Here is a 21,094-nt window from a genome sequence, read left to right as displayed (position 1 = left end):
TTAGATCAAGCATTGCTACCCACGAGTTTCAAGTTCAGAGCAAAATCTCATGTCAAAATAATTTTATCCAAAACTCGGGAGAATTCAAGGCTAAAAACTAGGAACTTGAAAGGAATTATAACAGAGCAACTATTTATCATTTCCATTGTGAATCATCATCTTCAAGTTCTTTTTATTTATTAGCTCTTAAAAATAGAAATTAAAGCAAACTTTATACATACTCTTTTTATTTGGTTTTCATGTTTTAGATCACACCTTACTACTATACATAAAAAAACAAAGACAAATTTTTATTTTGTTTTGAGTTATGAATTTTTTATAAGATAAACTCAAAAATAAATAAATATAAGGAAAAGGAAACAAAATACTAGAAAAGAAAACTTACCTTAGATAACGGGGAATCCTCCTCCCCCAAGCTAGGTGTTGTTGTAGTCGATCAGAATGGCGGGTCAAAGTTAAACTTCTGGAGCAGATAGCTCCAGTTCTCATTCTCCTACAATGGTGTTGCTGGATATTGGTGAGGTGGTCTCCCACTTCTTCTTGCCACTAGGAGTGCCTGTGAAGCATGTTCTGAATGTCCTATTACATCTCTTCTATGATCATCAATCTAGTGCTGAGGTGGGAATGCTCCATCTGCTGGTCGTGGCAGCCCATAGGCTGATCATGATAGCTACGAGCAGAGAAGGACATACTTCCTCCCTGGTGGCCACTTGAAACTTCTTCATAGGACTGCTATTGGTAGCAGTCGAAGTTGCCATACTGCCATTGCTCACTTGAGCCCTGTTGCCAGGAACTCTCAGCGTGTTGAGGAGCAGGTTGCTCCCAACCAGTATGCTCGGGTTGATACATGCGAGAGGATCCTAGCTGATCCTAGCCTGCATAGCTAGTGAAAGCCGGTCCCTCTGGAATCAGATCATCACCGCGATACCTGGGTTGCGGGTTGTGAGTCAATCTTGCAGAGGCACTTCTATGAGGGGCTGCCTCCTTAACCTGTAAATCAAAGACAAAAGAATCCCCCATATACAAAGCAAGGTTCTGGTCAAGTGATGGAATCTTGGTTGTATAATCCATGTACATCATGACAAGTTTCCCATCCTTATTCTTTTTTAACATGTGTGCTTGAACAAAATATTTATAGTCGATATACTAACGGGGAATATCATCGATGTAAACAATAGCAGCATTTTCCAAAAGACCCAAATTTTTGGATATGCGTGTGACCAGAGAAGTACACCCAACATCTCCCTTAAGTTCAAGAATTTATGTCTATTGTTTCATCATAAATTTGATCGGTGAAACATTTCTTCTCTTAACCATGGCATAGAGCAGCTTAAGTTCATCATTCCTTACAGTGCGAAAATCATTTCTAGGAAATAAAGAAAATCCTAGCCATTTATGCATAAAGCGTAGGGTAGGGTGATGAATTTCATTTGTATGAGGACAGTAACAAGTAAGTTCTTTAGATATTTCTCTCTAAAATTTCATCCTATCGAAATCTAATATAGCGGTGTCTACATCAACTACACACTGAGCATGGAATCCTTGAAGCTCATTAAAATTCTTCCAGGGAATAGAAAAGTCTTTCCCAAAAAGTCTAAATGTGACTTCAGAATCAGTGGTTTGCAAGGTGCATAAAAATTCAACGGTTGAAAGCTTTGACCACAGCTCATCAATTTCTCAAACATTCTCCCACCCAATAGTTTTAAAAATGATTTTGAACTCAGCATTCATACCTGTCGATAGCAGGAGGGCTAGATCATAAGCGGGAGTGAGAATGAACCTCCGGGTCTTCAGCTCCCGATGAGGGTTCAGAATTTTAAGTCTACCAAACCAGACTTCTCTAGTTGTATTTATTCCTCAGGTGCATCAGTTGGTCTCAGAGATGGAGACCCTAATGATTGCACTGGCTTTTCTTGCCACTCCAAATTAGAGCATTGTTCCAGTCTTACCTTGAAGGCGAACTGCTCTTCCTTACCATTGATATGGAATTAATTTCTCTGGCTCTAACATCAATATGTGCATTAGTAGTACTCAGGAAGGGTCTCCCAAGTATGAGGGTGTCTTCATATCTTCCTGCATGTCAAGTACTACAAAATTCAATGGAACAAAGAAGTTTCTTATTTTTACCGAGATATTCTCAGCGATTCCTGCAGGATAGCGGATCGATTGGTCGGCTAGTTGTAGGCACATCAATGTTGGTGTGAGTGTTGAATAGTTGAGCTTGTCGAAAACCTTCTTGGGCATGACACTAATGCTTGCTCCAAGATCGCATAGTGCATTCTCAAAGTTTTGGCTTCCGATCGAACAATCAATAGTGGGACATCCTGAATCCTTCTTCTTGATAGGTGTTGTGTTCAGGTTGGCCGCACTACACTTCTCCATTAATTTGATTACCTTAGTGGTGCGCAGTGGTCTCTTATTGTTTAAAATGTCTCTGAGGTACTTCGCATAGGAGGGTACCTATATGCAAGGGCAGATCCATAGGGGGGCTCCAGCCCCACCTACAGCTGGTGCATCAATGGAAATATGGGGAGGGTGAGGGAGAAGAAGAGGTGGAGAAAAGAGAGAGAGAGAGAGAGGAAGAAGAAGAGACCAGCCCCCCCCCCTTCAATCCTGTTATGCATCCGTCACTGCCTATATGGCATCTAGTAGAGGAATATTGATATATAACTTTTGAATTACCTCTACAAACTTACCAAACTACTCATCCATTTTGGCTTTTCGATTTTTGTGTGGAAATAGTAGGAAGGTGGTGTCATAAAAATCTTACCTCATTTCCTATGTTTATGGCTCAACTTCTTCAACTTCATCGTCCTTCTTCTCCTCTTGTACTACTGCCGGTGTCTTACCTATCCTTGTCAGATATGGCGGATCACAAGTAGACTTGCCACCTTGGTAAGTTGATCGTTGTTGTTGTTGACTCTATCTTTGCCTTTGTTGTTGTGGAGTAGAATTTTTTATGACTACATTTGCGTCATCTTGATATTCGTGGAAATCAACCCTCAAATATTCTCCACATATGTTTTGGGAATTAAAAGCATCTTGAATGGCCTGATGATCTTTCTTATAATTGGCTCATTATTCAAGCCAATTCAACAAGATGTCCATCTTGGTTGACAGTGCACACATCTCTTTTGGTACTTCTTCGCTCTTATTGCATGTTTGAATATTGCATTGAGACCAGCCTTGATTAGAGGCTATCTTCTCCATGAGACTATTAGCTTTTCCAAGGGTGAGTGACATAAATGATCCTCCAGCAGTTGTATCCAGTTGTTCATGAGCTTTCTGAGTTAATCCATGGTAAAAGCTTTGCATGAGCAACCAATCTTCCATCCCATCATGAGGAAAATCTGAAATGTATTCTTGGAAATGTTCCCATGCCTCTAGAATGGTCTCTCCTTTCTGCTGTTGGAAAATGGAAATCTTTCCTCTTAAGGCATTGGTCTTGCCTATAGGGGAAATGCTAGAAAGGCCTTTGAACACTTTGCCCACGTGTTGATGTCATCTTTGTTGGTATAGAACCACTGCTTCTCCCTTCCCACTAGTGAGAATGCAAACAGGTGGAGTAGTATGATGTCTTGAGCAACATCCTTGATGGTGATTGTGCTGCTAATCTCTAGGAAATTATGAAGATGAGCACTAGCATCTTGATGTGCCTTTCCGCTGAATGGAGTAGCTTGCACCATGTTGATAAGGCTTGGCTAGAGTTCAAACTCAAGGTTGTTGGTTTTGAGTGTTGGTCCAGTGTGTATGTTCTCAGTGCTTGGAGTAGAGAATTCACGTAGAGTCTTTTCAATCATAGCTTTAGAAACTGGTGCTGAGCTTCCTCTTGATTGGTTTGATTGAGATTGATGGAATTTGTTGATGAATCAGAACCAATCCTGCAATACTCTATATAAAATATGAACAAAGACAAATAAGGGTAAGCGTACTAAAGAAGAGGTATTATGATTTCATCAATAAGTATTTATTTGATCAATTCTCTATAGCCATGTGCCCCTCCCTAGCAACGGCGCCAGAAATGCTTGTTGACATTTCTTAGCATCACTTCTTTACTAAGTTGTCATCCCTAGCATTGATGCTAGAAATGCATTGTTGGTAATTATTTAGAACACTTGTTAATATATATATACATTAAGTATCCGCAAGCACACAGATAATATACCATTGTAGCATTTCACCCGGTAGTATACCAGCTATCGTTATTTATATTTTCCACAGGGAGGAGTGATGGGGTGGCTAGAGATATTGGCAAATATGCATACTTATGACAAGATCATTAACTCTCATGCTATAGCAGGGGTAAGTCAAATGATAAATAAATTATAAGTGTAAGGCATTGATAGTAATCCAGAGATAGGAATAGATACTCATAAATGTAGTATGGCTAGGCAGGAGATTAGCTAAGAGCCAAAGATTCCTAAGTCATTCTTTATTTACTAAGTCTTTTATACACCCAAGTATATACACTCTCATCTATAGCAAAATTACCTTTGGATCTATGCATAAGGAACATTAATAAGGAACATCAAGAACAGAGCTTGACTCACTTCGCAACTAGGTTCTAGTTGATCTACAAACAGGGAGTGGACTACAAAGGACTCGATGGGAGTGTCACATCCACAATCTACCACATGACCCAGAGTGTAGAATGCATCCGCATGTAAACAATATTTAAGCACCACGCTTACATAATGTCGACCACTTAACTCACTCGAGTATTGAGCTAAGCACTTTGCGAACATATCAAGCATATAACTAGAGCAAACTAGGAACATAATAAATAGCAACATAGTGCTGAAGTAGCATAAAGTCATAAAATAAGAGGGATACAATGGATATACCAGCCTCCAGATGGTGAATTCGGAATCCTGAGCAATAGCCCAAACTCTACTTGAATCTTGCTAGCTAGCCTATACTAGAACTTTGAAGAATTGGAGTTCTATTCTCTTCTCCCTATAAACCCTAATTTCTTATCTGGTCTTGACTTATGGCCGATCTCTTGAGGGAGGGGGTAGGGGCTGGTATATATAGGCTGAAGCATCAATTCTGAGCCTCGAATCAAACCAATTTGAATAAATGGCATAGATGCAATCTAGGAGGCGATGGAGGAACCGACATCAAATCGGAGGCTGCCAGGTGGGGCCAGAGGCTGGCCAACGTGTAGGTGGTGGCGCCTCGCCCTCTGCTTTAGTGTGGTTTCTTCTCGAGTCTTCTAGAAACTTTTGGGATTGTTTTTGCTATGGATAAGCGTGATTTACTTTGATGTTTTGATCCACCTTGACGATTTTCTGGATAAACCCTGCTAAAAACACATATTCACCAAAACTCATAGAAATTATTAGTTTAACCTCTAAGTCTATGTTGGTGATCATTTTCAGGCATGATTTCAAGTTATATTGATGGTTTATGATGGATGGTAACTATCATCAATAGAGTGCGGGATGACGCAGGGGGGCTTCGAATCTAGGCGGATAAGGCATGCTATAGGGGTGAGGCGAGTCATTTGGACATGTGGGCGTTGCAACTGGGGGGTGCGCGTGTGGGGCAGGAATAAAAATCAGCATCAGCGCACGAGGGCATCAGCGCACAAGCGTGTGTGGTGTGGTGAATTGAGTGACTAATCCTTTAAAATGATTGTGAAAATTCTAACACACTTGCACATGATGGTGTACACTTGGTCGTGTTGGCACATTCGCAAAGGAGACGAAGTTCTAAGGTCTAGACTAGGTTTGGACCATGTTTTCTAGGTTTGGTTGTGTTTTTACTTATGTTTGAAGGGACAGGACCCTGAGATGGTCTGGTTGTAGGAGCAGGACAAGGTTCAGTTGCTTTGGGAGCTCTCAGGAGCTCTCTGGACTAAACAGGACTGAGGTGTAAGATGGTCTGGTTGCTCGGTCCGATTGTTGTCTGAGCACGTGAAAGTGACCATTGAAGCTTCAATGGTTGGCATTCAAACTTCGAGACACATGGTACCATCCCATGGTCCAAACCCTCACTATTCATCGTCCGAACCCGGGGTCCAAAGCCTGAGTCTGGACCTCCCTGGGTGGCTTTTGAGTAAAAGCTCTTTTGAGCCCTTGGGCTATAAATTGAAGGGGTACTCGGGCATGGCTAAGGTTGAGCACCTTGGTGGACTTAGTGTCCATGCTTGAGAGTGCTTGGGAACCTTCTAACTCACTTGTGCTTGCTAGATTACAAATCAATAGCTAGTGAGTGATTCTAGTGCGTTGCATTGAGAGATTGCATCGAGTGGCACTAGGTGTTCATGTTGCAAGCCGGTGGTGCTCATTACTCTTGGAGGTTGCCACCTCCTAGATGGCTTGGAGGCTTGTGGCTCCATCAAAGCACGCAAGAAGATTGTGCGATGCTCCAGAGAAGGATTGTGAGGGGTATTGTGCTCACCCCACAGTGATCACGAATATCAACTCTAATTGAGCGTGTCATTGAGCTACCCTCACTTTTGGGGTAGGTTCTTACAGTGCCCAACGTGTGGGCTTGGCGGGTGATGCTAATTAGCCATGGAATCACCAAGTGAGTGGTCGACACAATGGGGACTAGATTGGTAGCAACCAAGTGAACCTCAGGATAAAAATCATCGTGTCATCATCTTCCCGTTGGTTTGCGATTATCATACACAAGCTTGTATTTACTTTCATATACATTGTGCTTGTGTAGTTGCCCTTGTAATTAGTTAGCTTGTATAGCTTGCTTGTTTCCTTCTTGCTTGTGTAGCATAGAGGTAGCTCCCTTGCATGACTAATTTAGTTTGAGTAACCTTGTTAGTCACATTGCTTAGTTTGTGTAGCTAAGTAATTTGGGCTCTCTAATTTGGCATTGGTTGCCTTATTATTGAGCATTGCTAGTGAGCTTAGGTGGCTTTGTGATTTTGCATCACCAGTTGTGTAGGAGCTCCCCCGGTTGTTTGAGTACTAGTCGCATAGGTTTGTGTGATCTTGCTACTAGAATTGATTAGGTGAGCTCTAGCTAGCCTGGCACCTTTGTTGCCTAATTAGGATCCTTATAAGGTGTTTGTGAACCTAGATGGAGGGGTGTAGTCTTGGCTAGACCGTTAGTTTTAATTCCGTATTTATCTCGGTTAGCTGATGCGTTTAATTTTAGAAAGGACTATTCACCCCCCTATAGTCCGCCATCTCAACCCTACACCGTGCCTCGTACCTCCGCTTTGCCTCGCCTAAGACCTCCGCTTCATGTCACCCAAACCTTTGCTCTCGGTGGCATCATCACTGCTCTGGCTACCATGCCCACAGATGGTCGACCTCCGCGCTCCTTTGCCATGACTAATGCCATGTGCTACCCTCTTGTTGTTGTCCTTGAGCTAGAGTCGATCACCCCACTAGAGCTTGTGCATGTCGGCATGAAAGACACTTAGCCCATTGGCGTCTACATTGGCCCTGAGGCCTGGCAGCAGCATGATGATGTCTGTGAGCGTGTGGCGTCGAGGCAGGCCACGACCGCAATGCCCGAGACATGGCTGGGTCATGCCTTTGCTCTCCACCATGACCAGCAAGTTGCTAGAGGTGGCGCCGCCGGGGGAGGAGTCATTGTTGGATGCTCACACGATGGCATCATCGACGTCCATGCCAAAATCTAGCATGTCCCTCCTTCGACTACTCCCCCTCCACGACTGTTGCTTCGGCCTCCTCGCCGATGCAGGCTTGCTAACGTACACTGAGTGAAGGCCCTTGGGACCTCATCTGTGCCATGGAATGACAATGCGCTACCACGCACATCACTAGAGATGATGGTGTAGTCATGGTCGTCATCGCTGGCTGGTGGCGTGCAGGAGATACGGCTGAACGAGTGCACGCAAAGTCAAATCATGGGACTAGGAGCGGCGAGCCATGAAGCCCCATGTCATCACCAGATATGGTGATGTGGAATCATAGGATCAGGCCTACACGCCGTGCTCGCATTCCTCGCACGGCCCTACGCCTTGTGGATCCCCACTGCCTTCATCATGGCAGGACCGGTCATGAATTTTTAGGGCCCAGGGCGAAACAAAAAGTTGGGGGCCTTATGTACACATGAACCATGAAACTCTTTTGGGTATTCAAGAAAAAAACACATGAAAGATGTCGTAACCACCGTGATGCACGACTTTGGCAAGGAGATGTTGCGATGGAAGCGTATGTTTTAAGTGTTTCAGAGGTATGTTGTAATTGTTTTATAAGGATGTTGCAAAAGTGGACCAAGGATGTTGCACATATTACAAGTGTTTTAGAGGTATGTTCCAATTGTTTCATATGGATGTTGCAAAAATAGATCAGGGATGTTGCACATGTTGCAAGTGTTTCAGAGGCATGTTGCAAGTGTTTTAGAGGTATTGTTCAAACTGTTTCATTTGTTCCAGACGTATCGCAAGCGTTCTGATCTAGATGTTGTACATATTTCACACATATGTTGCAAGAATATGTTCAAAATGTTTTAGCTATTTCAGTCTTATGTTGCAGTGCTTGTTTTCATGGTGGCAAGTTGCAAGTGTTTGATTTGATGTTTGCATATGTTTCACACATATGTTGCAAGTGTAAGTTCTAAATGTTTTATCTGTTTCAAACGGATGTTGCATTCAAATGTTTCATGTTGCATGTGTTTCATACTATTTAGAGAGCTAACACATGCAGGGAGTGACGGTGGCACGGCATGGGCACCATAGAATGGGCCACGGTGAGCTAGAGGCTGGTGGTCGGGACGCGATGGGGGCACGGTGCGCATGTGTTGACATTTCATAGCATCACTTCTTTACTAAGTTGTCATCCCTAGCAATGATGCCAGAAATGCATTGTTGGTAATTATTTAGAACACTTGTTAATATATATATACACACACATTAAGTATCCGCAAGCGCACAGATAATATACCATTGTAGCATTTCATCCGGTAGTATACCAGGTATCATTATTTATATTTTCCATAGGAAGGAGCGATGGGGTGGCTAGAGATATTGACAAATATGCATACTTATGACAAGATCATTAACTCTCATGCTATAGCAGGGGTAAGTCAAATGATAAATAAATGATAACTATAAAGCATTGATAGTAATCCAGAGAGGAATAGATACTCATAAATGTAGTATGGCTAGGCAGGAGATTAGCTAAGAGAAAAAGATTCCTAAGTCATGTCTTATTTACTAAGTCTTTTATATACCCAAGTATATACACTCTCATCTATAGCATAATTACCTTTGGATCTATGCATAAGGAACATTAATAAGGAAGATCAAGAAAAAAGCTTGACTCCCTTCGCAACTGAGTTCTACTTGCTCTATAAACAGGGAGTGGACTACAAAGGACTCGATGGGAGTGTCATATCCATGATCTACCACATGACCCAGAGTGTAGAATGCATCCACAGGTAAACAATATTTAAGCACCACGCTTACATAATGTCGACCACTTAACTCACTCGAGTATTGAGCTAAGCGCTTTGTGAACATATGCATATATTCATAATCAATCGTAACTATACCAAGCATATAACTAGAGCAAACTAGGAACATAATAAATAGCAACACACTGTTGAAGTAGCACAAAGTCAAAAAAATAAGAGGGATACAATGGATATACCAGCCTCCAAATGGTGAATCCGGAATCCTAAGCAATAACCCAAAATCTACTTGAACCTTGCTAGCAAGCCTATACTAGAACTTTGAAGAATTGGACCTCTATTCTCTTCTCTCTGAAAACCCTAATTTCTGATCTAGTCTTGACTTATGGCCGATCTCTTGAGGGAGGGGGGTAGGGGCTGGTATGTATAGCCCGAAACATCAATCCTGAGCCCTCGGATCAAACCGACTTGAATAAACGGTGTAGATGCATTCTATGAGGCGGTAGAGGAACCAACATCGAAGCGTTGGCTGCTAGGTGGAGCTAGGAGGCTGGTCAGCCTGCAGGCGGTAGCGCCTCATACTCCACTTCGGTGTGGTGTCTTCTCGAGTCTTCTAGAACCTTCTAGGATTGTTTTCGCTATAGATAAGCACGATTTACTTTGATGATTTGATCCACCTTAATGGTTTTCTAGATAAACCCTGCTAAAAACATAGATTTACCAAAACTCATGAAAATTGTCGGTTTAACCCCTAAGTCTATGTTGGTGATCATTTTCATGCATGATTTCAAGTTAATTGGATGGTAACTACCGTCAACAAACTCTCCCAAGCTAAACCTTTGCTCGTCCCTGAGTAATGCCAAACTTAGCATTGGATCAGGAGTTGCATCAATGTTTTTAGTCCTCAAAAGTACATATGTGTTCAAACAAATTTTCTCCATTGGATTAGAACAAACCAATCTAACTTTCAAACTTACTCATATTACCTTCAACCATGGGTCTTGTAGCCTTCACTTGGGTCTTGAGCAATTGAAAAACAGAATGATCAAGTCAAGCACTTTGTCTCAAGTTCTTTGCTCAACCATTATTCTAGAGTTTTTGCAAGTTTTCAAAATAAAACTCAAAGATTCCATTGTATGACACTCTCAAGTCTCTCAAAATATGTGGTATTTACGGATCCTCACCAAGGCAATAGCGTTGTTGTGCCTTTCTTCCTACAACTAAGGCTTATGTGGAGCTCATAGGAATGGTGATAATATGAAAGAGCATACTTACAATATATATATTGTAAAGTCAAACAACGAATTCAAAGAGAGTTGAGTCATACAATCAAATCAAGATGTGCATGTGTGTTGAATATATGGGGATATATGGTGGCTAACCTAATTCTACTATGCTCCTTGAAAAGTTATCTCTCTTTTGAAACTTGGAAGCATTTGCAAGAGAACATCTCTTTCTTCTCTCTTCTTTTTTCAGACAGGCATCTAAGTACCCATTGTTTTAAATATCTCGGACACTTGTTCAATGTTTTCTCAACCTTTTTCTTTTTCTTTTTATGAATAACTCTTGAATAGTCCATGCCTCTTCTTTGTAACAAAATTTTTGAGAGATAGTAACAAGAACTTGGAGCATTTATTTGGTGGATCAAACCTATCAAGAATATTTTTGGTGTTTACTCCTAGTGTAGGAGTAAAACATTTTTGGGTGGATCTAAATGAAAGGCATGCTTTTGCGCATACCTTCAGTGTAGGAGTAGTGCAAATGTGGGTGTTGTGTACGTGATCTTGATTTTAAGAGCAAGACAATAGTCTCATAAGGATTAACAAAGCTTGACCAAACTCAATGTAAAACAAGCAGCATATATGAGTGGAAATTTTCCTAGCCTAAATATAAACATATTTGGCTCTAGTAGGAATTCAAGCTTTGTCATAAAGAAACTCATTATTTTGTATTTTTATGTTTTTTAAAAGAAATCTCCAGAACTTAATATCACTTGGAATAAGATAAATAGCAGCTCAGACCCTCTCATATCATATTTGTCAATTATCTAGACTTAGATCAAGCATTGCTACCCACGAGTTTCAAGTTCAGAGCAAAATCACATGTCAAAATAATTTTACCCAAAACTCGGGAGAATTCAAGGCTAAAAACTAGGTACTTGAAAGGAATTATAACAGAGCAACTATTCATCATTTCCATTGTGAATCATCATCTTTAAGTTATTTTTATTTATTAGCTCTTAACAACAGAAATTAATGCAAACTTTATACATACTCTTTTTATTTGGTTTTCATGTTTTAGATCACACCTTACTACTATACATAAAAAACAAAGACAAATTTTTATTTTATTTTGAATTACACATTTTTTATAAGACAAACTGAAAAATAAATAAATAAAAGGAAAAGGAAACAAAATACTAGAAAAGAAAACTTACCTTAGATAACAGGGAATCCTCCTCCCCCAAGTTGGGTGTTGCTGTAGTCGATCAGAATGGCGGGTCAAAGTTAAACTTCTGGAACAGATAGCTCCAGTTCTCATTCTCCTGCTGATGGTGTTGCTGGATATTGGTGAGGCGGTCTCCCACTTCTTCTTGCCACTAGGAGTGCTTGTGAAGCGTGTTCTGAATGTCTTGCTGCGCCTCTTCTATGGTCGTCAATCTGGTGCTAAGGCAGGAATGCTCCATCTGCTGGTCATGGTAGCCCATAGGTTGACCATGATAGCTATGAGCAGAGAAGGACATACGTCCTCCCTGGTGGCCACTTGAAACTTCTTCATAGGGCTGTTGTTGATAGTAGTCAAAGTTGCCATACTTCCATTGCTCACTTGAGCCCTGCTGCTAGGAGCTCTCAATGTGCTAAGGAGCAGGCTGCTCCCAACTAGCATGCTTGGGTTGATACATGTGAGAGGATCCTAGCTGATCCTAGCCTACATAGCTGGTGAAAGTCGGTCCCTCCAAAATCAAATCATCACCGCGATACCTGGGCTGCGGCTTGCGAGTCAATCTTGTAGAGGCACTTCTATGAGGGGCTGCCTCCTTAACATGTAAATCAAAGACAAAAGAATCCACCACATACAAAGCGAGGTTCTGATCTAGTAACGAAATCTCGGTTGTATAATCCATATACATCATGACAAGTTTCCCATCCTTATTATTTTTTAACATGTGTGCTTGAACAAAATATTTATAGTCGATATACCAACGGGGAATGTCATCGATGTAAACAACAGAAGCATTTTCCAAAAGACCCAAATTTTTGGCTATGCGTGTGACCAGAGAAGTACACCCAACATCTCCCTTAAGTTCAAGAATTTATGTCCATTATTTCATCATAAATTTGACCGGTGAAACCTTTCTTCTCTTAACCATGGCATAGAGCAGCTTAAGTTCATCACTCCTTATAGTGCGAAAATCATTTCTAGGAAATAAAGAAAATCCTAGCCATTTATGCATAAAGCACAGGGTAGGGTGATGAATTTCATTTGTATGAGGATGGTAACAAGTTCTTTAGATATTTCTCTCTAAAATTTTGTCCTATCGAAATATTATATAGCGGTGTCTACATCAACTACACACTGAGCTTGGAATCCTAGAAGCTCACTAAAATTCTTCCAAGGAACAGAAAAGTCTTTCCCAAAAAGTCCAAATGTGACTTCAGAATCAGTGGTTTGCAAGGTGCATAAAAATTTAGCCGTTCAAAGCTTCGACCCCAGCTCATCAATTTTCCAAACATTCTCCCACCCAATAGTTTTAAAAATGATTTTGAACTCAGCATTCATACCTGTCGACTGTAGGAGGGCTAGATCATAAGCGGGAGTGAGAATGAACCTCTAGGTCTTCAGCTCTCGGCGAGGGTTTTGAATTTTAAGTCCACCAAACCGGACTTCTCCAGTTGTATTTATTCCTCGGGTGCATCAGTTGGTCTCGGAGATGGAGACCCTGATGATTGCACAGGCTTTTCTTGCTACCCCAAATTAGAGCATTGTTCCAGTCTTGCCTTTAAGGCGAACTGCTCTTCCTTGCCATTGATATGAAATTTAATTTCTCTGGCTCCGATATCAATATGTGCATTAGTAGTACTTAGGAAGGGTCTCCCAAGTATGAGGGTGTCTTCATATCTTCCTGCATGTCAAGTACTACAAAATTCAATGGAACAAAGAAGTTTCTTATTTTTACTGAGATATTCTTGGCGATTCCTACAGGATAGCAGACCGATTGGTCGGCTAGTTGTAGGCACATTGACATTGGTGTGAGTGTTGAATAGTTGAGCTTGTCGAAAACCTTCTTGGGCATGACACTAACGCTTGCTCCAAGATCGCATAGTGCATTCTCAAAGTTTTGGCTTCCGATCGAACAATCAATAGTGGGACATCATGGATCCTTCTTCTTGATAGGTGATGTGTTCAGGATGGCCACGCTACACTCCTCCATTAATTGGATTACCTCAGTGGTGCGTAGTGGTCTCTTGTTATTCAAAATGTCTCTGAGGTACTTCGCATAGGTGGGTACTTGTATGGCATCTAGCAGAGGAATATTGATATATAACTTTTGAATTACCTCTATAAACTTACCAAACTACTCATCCATTTTGGCTTTTTGATTTCTATGTGGAAAGGGTAGGAAGGTGGTGTCATAAAAATCTTACATCATTTCCTGTGTTTGTGGCTCAACTTCTTCAACTTCATCGTCCTTCTTCTCCTCTTGTACTATTGTCGGTGTCTTACCTGTCCTTATCGGATATGGTGGATCACAAGTATATTTGCCACCTTGGTAAGTTGACCATTGTTGTTGTTGACTCCATCTTTGCCTTTGTTGTTGTGGAGTAGAATTATTGATGACTACATTTGCATCATCTTGATATTCATGGAAATCAACCCCCAAATATTCTCCGCATACGTTTTGGGAATTAAAAGCATCTTGAATGGCCTGATGATCTTTCTTGTAATTTGCTCACTGTTCAAGTCCATTCAATAAGACATCCATCTTGGTTTACAGTGCACACATCTCTTCTCATACTTCTTCACTCTTATTGCATGTTTGGATTGAGACCAGCCTTGATTAGAGGTTTCTTCTCCATGAGAGTTTCAGCTTTTCCAAGGATGAGTGACATAAATGATCCTCTAGTAGTTGTATCCAGTTGTTCATGAGCTTTCTGAGTTAATCCATGGTAAAAGCTTTGCATGAGCAACCAATCTTCCATCCCATGATGAGGACAATCTGAAATGTATTTTTGGAAACGTTCCCATGCCTCTAGAATGGTCTCTCCTTTCTACTGTTGGAAATAGGAAATCTTTCCTCTTAAAGCATTGGTCTTGCCTATAGGGAAAAAATTGGTAGAAAGGCCTTTGAACACTTTGCCCATGTGTTGATGTCATCTTTGTTGGTATAGAACCACTGCTTCTCCCTTCCCACTAGTGAGAATGCAAACAGGTGGAGTAGTATGATGTCTTGAGCAATGTCCTTGATGGTGATTGTGCTGCTAATCTCTAGGAAATTATGAAGATGAGCACTAGCATCTTGATGTGCCTTTCTGCTGAATGGAGTAGCTTGCACCATGTTGATGAGGCTTGGCTAGAGTTCAAACTCAAGGTTGTTGGTTTTGAGTGTTGGTCCAGTGTGTATGTTCTCAGTGCTTGGAGTAGAGAATTCACGTAGAGTCTTTTCAATCATAGCTTCATAAACTGGTGCTGAGCTTCCTCTTGATTGGTTTGATTGAGATTGATGGAATTTGTTGATGAATCAGAACTAATCTCGCAATACCCTATATAAAATATGAACAAAGACAAACAAGGGCAAGCCTGCTAAAGCAGAGGTGTTATGATTTCATCAATAAGTATTTATTTGATTAATTCTCTGTAGTCATGTGCCCCTCCCCGGCAACGGCGTCAGAAATGCTTGTTGACATTTCTTAGCATCACTTCTTTACTAAGTTGTCATCCCTAGCAATGATGCCTAAAATGCGTTGTTAGTAATTATTTAGAACACTTGTTAATATATATACATTAAGTATCTGTAAGCGCACAAATAATATACCATTGTAGCATTTCACCCGGGAGTATACTAGGTATCGTTATTTATATTTTCCACAGGGAGGAGCGATGGGATGGCTGGAGATATTGACAAATATGCATACTTAAGATAAGATCATTAACTCTCATGCTATAGCAGGGGTAAGTCAAATGATAAATAAATGATAAGTGTAAGGCATTGATAGTAATCTAGAGATAGGAATAGATACTCATAAATGTAGTATGGCTAGGCAGGAGATTAGCTAAGAGCAAAAGATTCCTAAGTCATTTCTTATTTACTAAGTCTTTTATACACCCAAGTATATACACTCTCATCTATAGCATAATTAACTTTGGATATATCCATAAGAAACATTACTAAGGAAGATCAAGAACACAGCTTGACTCCCTTCGTAATTGGGTTCTACTTGCTCTACAAACGGGGAGTGGACTATAAAGGACTCCACGGGAGTGTCACATCCACGATCTACCACATGACCTAGAGTGTAGAATGCATCCGCATATAAACAATATTTAAGCACCACGCTTACATAATGTCGACCACTTAGCTCACTCGAGTATTGAGCTAAGCGCCTTGCGAACATATGCATATATTCATAATCAATCATAACTATATCCAGGATATAACTAGAGCAAACTAGGAACATAATAAATAGCAACATAGTGCTGAAGTAGCACAAAGTCATAAAATAAGAGGGATACAATGGATATACCGGCCTCCAGACGGCGAATCCGGAATCCTGAGCAATAGCCCAAACTCTACTTGAACCTTGCTAGCTAGCCTATACTAGAACTTTGAAGAATTGGAGTTCTATTCTCTTCTCTCTATAAACCCTAATTTCTGATCTGATCTTGACTTACGGCCGATTTCTTGAGGGAGGGGGTAGGGGCTGGTATATATAGGCCAAAGCGTCAATTCTGAGCCTCGAATCAAATTGACTTAAATAAATGGCGTAGATGCCATCTAGGTGGCGGTGGAGGAACCGACATCGAATCAGAGGCTGCTAGGTGGGGCTAGGAGGCTGGCCGACGTGCAGGTGGTGGTGCCTCGCCCTCCGCTTCGGTGTGGTGTCTTCTCGAGTCTTCTAGAACCTTTTGGGATTATTTTCGCTATGGATAAGCATGATTTAGTTTGATGATTTGATCCACCTTGATGGGTTTCTAGATAAACCCTGCTAAAAACACATATTCACCAAAACTCATGAAAATTATTAGTTTAACCCCTAAGTCTATGTTGGTGATTATTTGCGTGCCTGATTTAGAGTTATATTGATGGTTTATGATGGATGGTAACTATCGTCAACAGAGTGTGGGATGATGCGGGGGCTTTGAATCTAGGCAGATAAGGCATTCTGCATGGGGGGAGGCGAGTCGTTTGGATGTGTGGGCGTTGCGATAGGGCGGGTGCGCGTGCGGGGCGAGAATAAAAATCAGCATCAGTAAACAAGGGCATCAGCACATGAGCACATGTGGTGTGGTGAATTGAGTGACTAATCCTTTAAAATGATTGTGAAAATACTAACACACTTGCACATGATGGTGTAAACTTGGTGGTGTTGGCACATTTGCAAAGGAGAAGAAGTTTGAGATGATTTGGAGGTGAAAAGGTCAACAGGACCATGGTGGAGGGCAATAGGACCATGATGGTTCTTGGATGGGAATTCTGTGTTGATCTATTGTGCTTTGGAAAAAAATATGGATGTGGGATGTGTAGTCCTCTGCATAAGCTTTCCAAAATGTCCAAGATCATCGAAATTGGAGTTCGAAGCTAAGAGTTATCATCGTTTTAGCGCTCAGGACTCTGGCTCAGCACCCTGTCCCCTGGGTCCGCTTCTAGGGTCCGAACTAGGTCTGGTTCTAAGGTCTAGACCATGTTTTCTAGGTTCGATTGAGCATTTTTACTTGTGTTTTAAGGGACAAGACCCTGAGATGGTCTGATTGTAGGAGCAGGACCGGGTCTGGTTGCTTTGGGAGCTCTCTGGACTGAATAGGACTGAGGTGTAAGATGGTTCGGTTGCTCGGTTTGGTTGTTGTCTAAGCACGCGAAAGTGACCGTTGAAGCTCCAACGGTCGGCATTCAAACTTGGGAAAATGTGGCAGCATCCCATGGTCCAAACCCTCACTGTTCATCATCCGAACCCTAGGTCCGAAGCCTGAGTCTAGACCTCCCCGGGCGGCTTTTGAGCAATAGCTCTTTTGAGCCCTTAGGCTATAAATTGAAGGGGTACTCGGGCATGGCTAAGGTTGACCACCTTTGTGGACTTAGTGTCCATGCTTGAGAGTGCTTGGGAGCCTTCTAACTCACTTGTGCTTGCTAGATTGCAAAGCGATAGCTAGTGAGTGATTCTAGACACGTGGGCGAGTCATCTGGACACGTGGGCGTTGTGACAAGACGGGTGTGCATGTGGGGCAGGAATAAAAATCAGCATCAACACACGAGGGCAGGCTGCTCGGGCATCTTGTCTAGACATCCGGATGCTAGCATAGCCTGTTGGTGGTGGTTTGGGGGACTTTAGATATTAGTGCATACCTAGTTCATATGAAGCTACGCATGCCTTGTTGGAGTCTCACTCTAAGTTGGCTGCCCATCGCAGCACCGCCGTTGAGTTGGGTGGTCGTGTCGCAGTTGCTACGTTGTGTTCGAGATTTGTGATTCAGTTCCAAGATGAGAAGTCAGAGTCGACAAATAAATCACGAACGCCAATCTGCTAGGCTACCATGGGCGTTAACGAGCCAACCAAGCCATATACTGATATAGCTACATACTGAGTGTATACTAGGGTAGTGTAATGACCCAAATTCGCTACACCCTAGGTAGTCATTTTCACCACTAAGGAAAATCACCTACCAAGTCACTCCAAAGATTTCTAGTGAAATACGCAAGACAGCACGCCTAAGCACCTTGTGTGAACCCCCGAGCAGTCATCGTTAGGCTCGCATCTGGAATGAAAGAAAACTTCTACATGGATTAGAATTTATCCTATTAACATCATCAACACCAACCTAGCCCCAAGAAACTATTCAAGGGCAATGTATTGGTCACCCACAACCAACCATCCAATGACTTAGTCGATTCAGCAAAGGCAGAGACCATCGGACCGTCTGTCAGGTTATCGGACCATCCGACAGAAGCTGAACCTGAAAAGAATTAAGTGGAATTGGCTGTTTTCCAACTGTGGAAGTGGACCCACTTATCAACATGAGTTGGCACAAGCCCTTAGCAGAAAACACACCCCTTCATCCACTCTCTCCCTTATCCATTCATTTGCAATTGTCTCCCTCTCTCTCTAACTCTCATGAACAAGGAAGAACCCTAGAACTAGAGAGAGAAAGGAGTGAAGAAGGGAGTGGAGGAGGAAAGAAAGAAGAAGAAGAAGAGAAGCATCAGCATCCCTATCCCCCTATGGATCTCATCAACATCCTCAACCCAATCATGGTGAGCTCAAGAGATTAACTCTTATTTGGTGGATTTTCCCCAAAGGTCTAATTTGTGGATTTTGGTGGAAGCTTGGAGATCTCTTGCTAGAGGTGGTTCAATCATGTGTTGAGTAAGTCCAAGTGACCCTTCACCACCTCCACCATCTTGTCATCTCATGGATCCATCTTAAGGTATTTGTTTGGATTATTGAAAGGAGAGGATGATGGATGGAAGACTTGCATGTTGGGAAAAGGAGCTTGAATGAAAGGAGAGTTGGATCTTCAATCTTTTGACTATAGAAGCTCTCAAATCTCAGAGCCAAGGATCTCTAGCTCAATCTTAAGGCTTATCTCTTTCTCATGAGTTTTGGCTTGAATCCTAAACCCTAAGCCACACTTAGTATAACTAGCTCAAAACCTAGCTACCTTGAGCCTAGTAAGCCACCTAAGGTACCCTAGGAATGTTTGGCACATGCAAGATGCACAACATCACAAATCTAAGCTTGAACCTAGGATTTTCCAAGAGCCTAGGTCCTATTGCCTGAATGATGGAGTGTCTGTCAATTCGACAAAGTGTCCGCCAAGCCCACGAGAAGCCACTAGGAAGCCATACCTATAGTCAGCCTAGACCACCGGAGTGTCCATGGTATCCCACAGAGTGTCTGTTGAATTATAGAGCCTTATAGCCAGCAACCCGAGAGTAACCAGTTCACACTAGAGCATCCGTCACTCATGGCGGAGCATTTGATAATTCGACAAAGTGTCTGCCAAGCCCACAATAAGCCACAAGGAAGCCTTACCTATAGTCAGCCTAGACCACTGGAGTGTCCACGGTATCCCATGGAGTGTCCATTGAATTATAGAGCCTTATAGCCAGCAACCCGAGAGTAACCAGTTCACACTAGAGCATCCGTCACTCATGGCGGAGCATCCGATAATTTATAGAGGACAGCTGTGGCAGAACCGCCTAATCTAATGCCTCCCAGGAGTGCTCGTCTTCCATTAGACACTAAGCACCCAAGAGAGAACACCAAATTACTCGGTTCCGTCGGGCACACCCAACGGGAGAACCTGAAAATCCACATTTTCGCCATTAGGATCACAAATGAGAGAAATAAGCTTACATCATTCTTAATACAACATCAGAGTATAATATTTATTATTATAACAGCGGAATATAATCATATTATCAGAGTTAGGAATAATTTAATTTAACAGCGGAATATAAACATGTGATCAGAATTATAGTAGAAATAAATATCTATTCATAGCATGATGAAACATTGATAATTGAACTATGACAATAGATTATAAACTTTCATTTATAAAAGTATTTGGTGAGATTTACAAATAACAACTACGATCGCAGCATAAAGGAATCCTCGCTCAGCCCACCAAGAGGTATCCACACACAAGGGTCAGCTCTAGCATCCACCTGTAACCTACAACAGGGGGAATAAAACCCTGAGTACTCAATTGTACTCAGCAAGACTTACCCGATAGGAGGAAAGAAAAGGCTCCAAGGATATGCAAGGCTATCTGGTTTGTGGGTTTATTGCATTTGCAGGAAGCATTACTAAGCGTGCGTCCTTATATTCAATTTTTTATTAATAGCCGCATTGGTTCATTAACTAACCATTCTATGTAAGCACCTGTACTACTTTCAAGCAGGTGGTAAGCAATCAGATTTCCTTTTCCTTCCATCTTTCATCTTTCAGTTCTTACTACGGTGCTAGACACGAAACAGGTCGTACCGGATTGTCCGGCGATTCACGAATCAATGCCCCCAGTTGGGTACCCAAAAAACGCACGCCCCGCTTGTACCCAAGGCACAAGCAAGACCAACCCATCACTCTCCTATCCCAGGTGTCTAGGTCCCTGTCCAAACTGGGACTCCAAGCCCCCACCCCTGAGTCTCGGACTCAGTGCGGTGCAAGGACCTCCTCCACCAAAATAAAACCCTACAGTCGGTCCAAAAAGAGCTGGATCCACGACATGAGAGCAACAAGTCTTCCAAGCTCCTATACCCAAGTATGTGCTCGGGATAATAAGTTTGTGACTTGCCTCGATGGCTTATGCAACGATCGGTCCTTAACCGACACAGACAGGGAAAGCAGTGAAACCAAGCTATGTCCCGCGTCCACGGTGACACAACCTCTTACACCCACCAATACCCAAACCATATCAGTGCCCGGTCACCATTTTCCTTTCCACCATTTATATTTTCCAAGTGATAATAATACAGTAATATATTTTCTATCTATCGCGAGTGATAGGCAATCACTCAACTTCTACC

At 42.0% G+C, this 21,094-nt stretch overlaps 2 non-coding genes across 2 annotated transcripts; both read left to right on the top strand.

The window, feature by feature from the left end:
• The first annotated feature begins 3,331 nt into the window (after positions 1-3,331).
• Positions 3,332-3,438, top strand: LOC136530256 (small nucleolar RNA R71). Its single transcript, XR_010777738.1, has one exon. It is a non-coding gene; the product is annotated as a small nucleolar RNA R71 (small nucleolar RNA).
• Positions 3,439-14,550: 11,112 nt separating this feature from the next.
• LOC136530237 (small nucleolar RNA R71) lies at positions 14,551-14,659 on the top strand. The gene has a single exon (XR_010777721.1). It is a non-coding gene; the product is annotated as a small nucleolar RNA R71 (small nucleolar RNA).
• The last annotated feature ends 6,435 nt before the right edge of the window (positions 14,660-21,094 follow it).

This window comes from Miscanthus floridulus, chromosome 19 (genome assembly GCF_019320115.1).
Source record: "Miscanthus floridulus cultivar M001 chromosome 19, ASM1932011v1, whole genome shotgun sequence".
Taxonomy (NCBI): domain Eukaryota; kingdom Viridiplantae; phylum Streptophyta; class Magnoliopsida; order Poales; family Poaceae; genus Miscanthus; species Miscanthus floridulus.
Note: the sequence above shows the minus strand (reverse complement) of the source record. Positions and strands in the feature narration are given on the sequence as shown.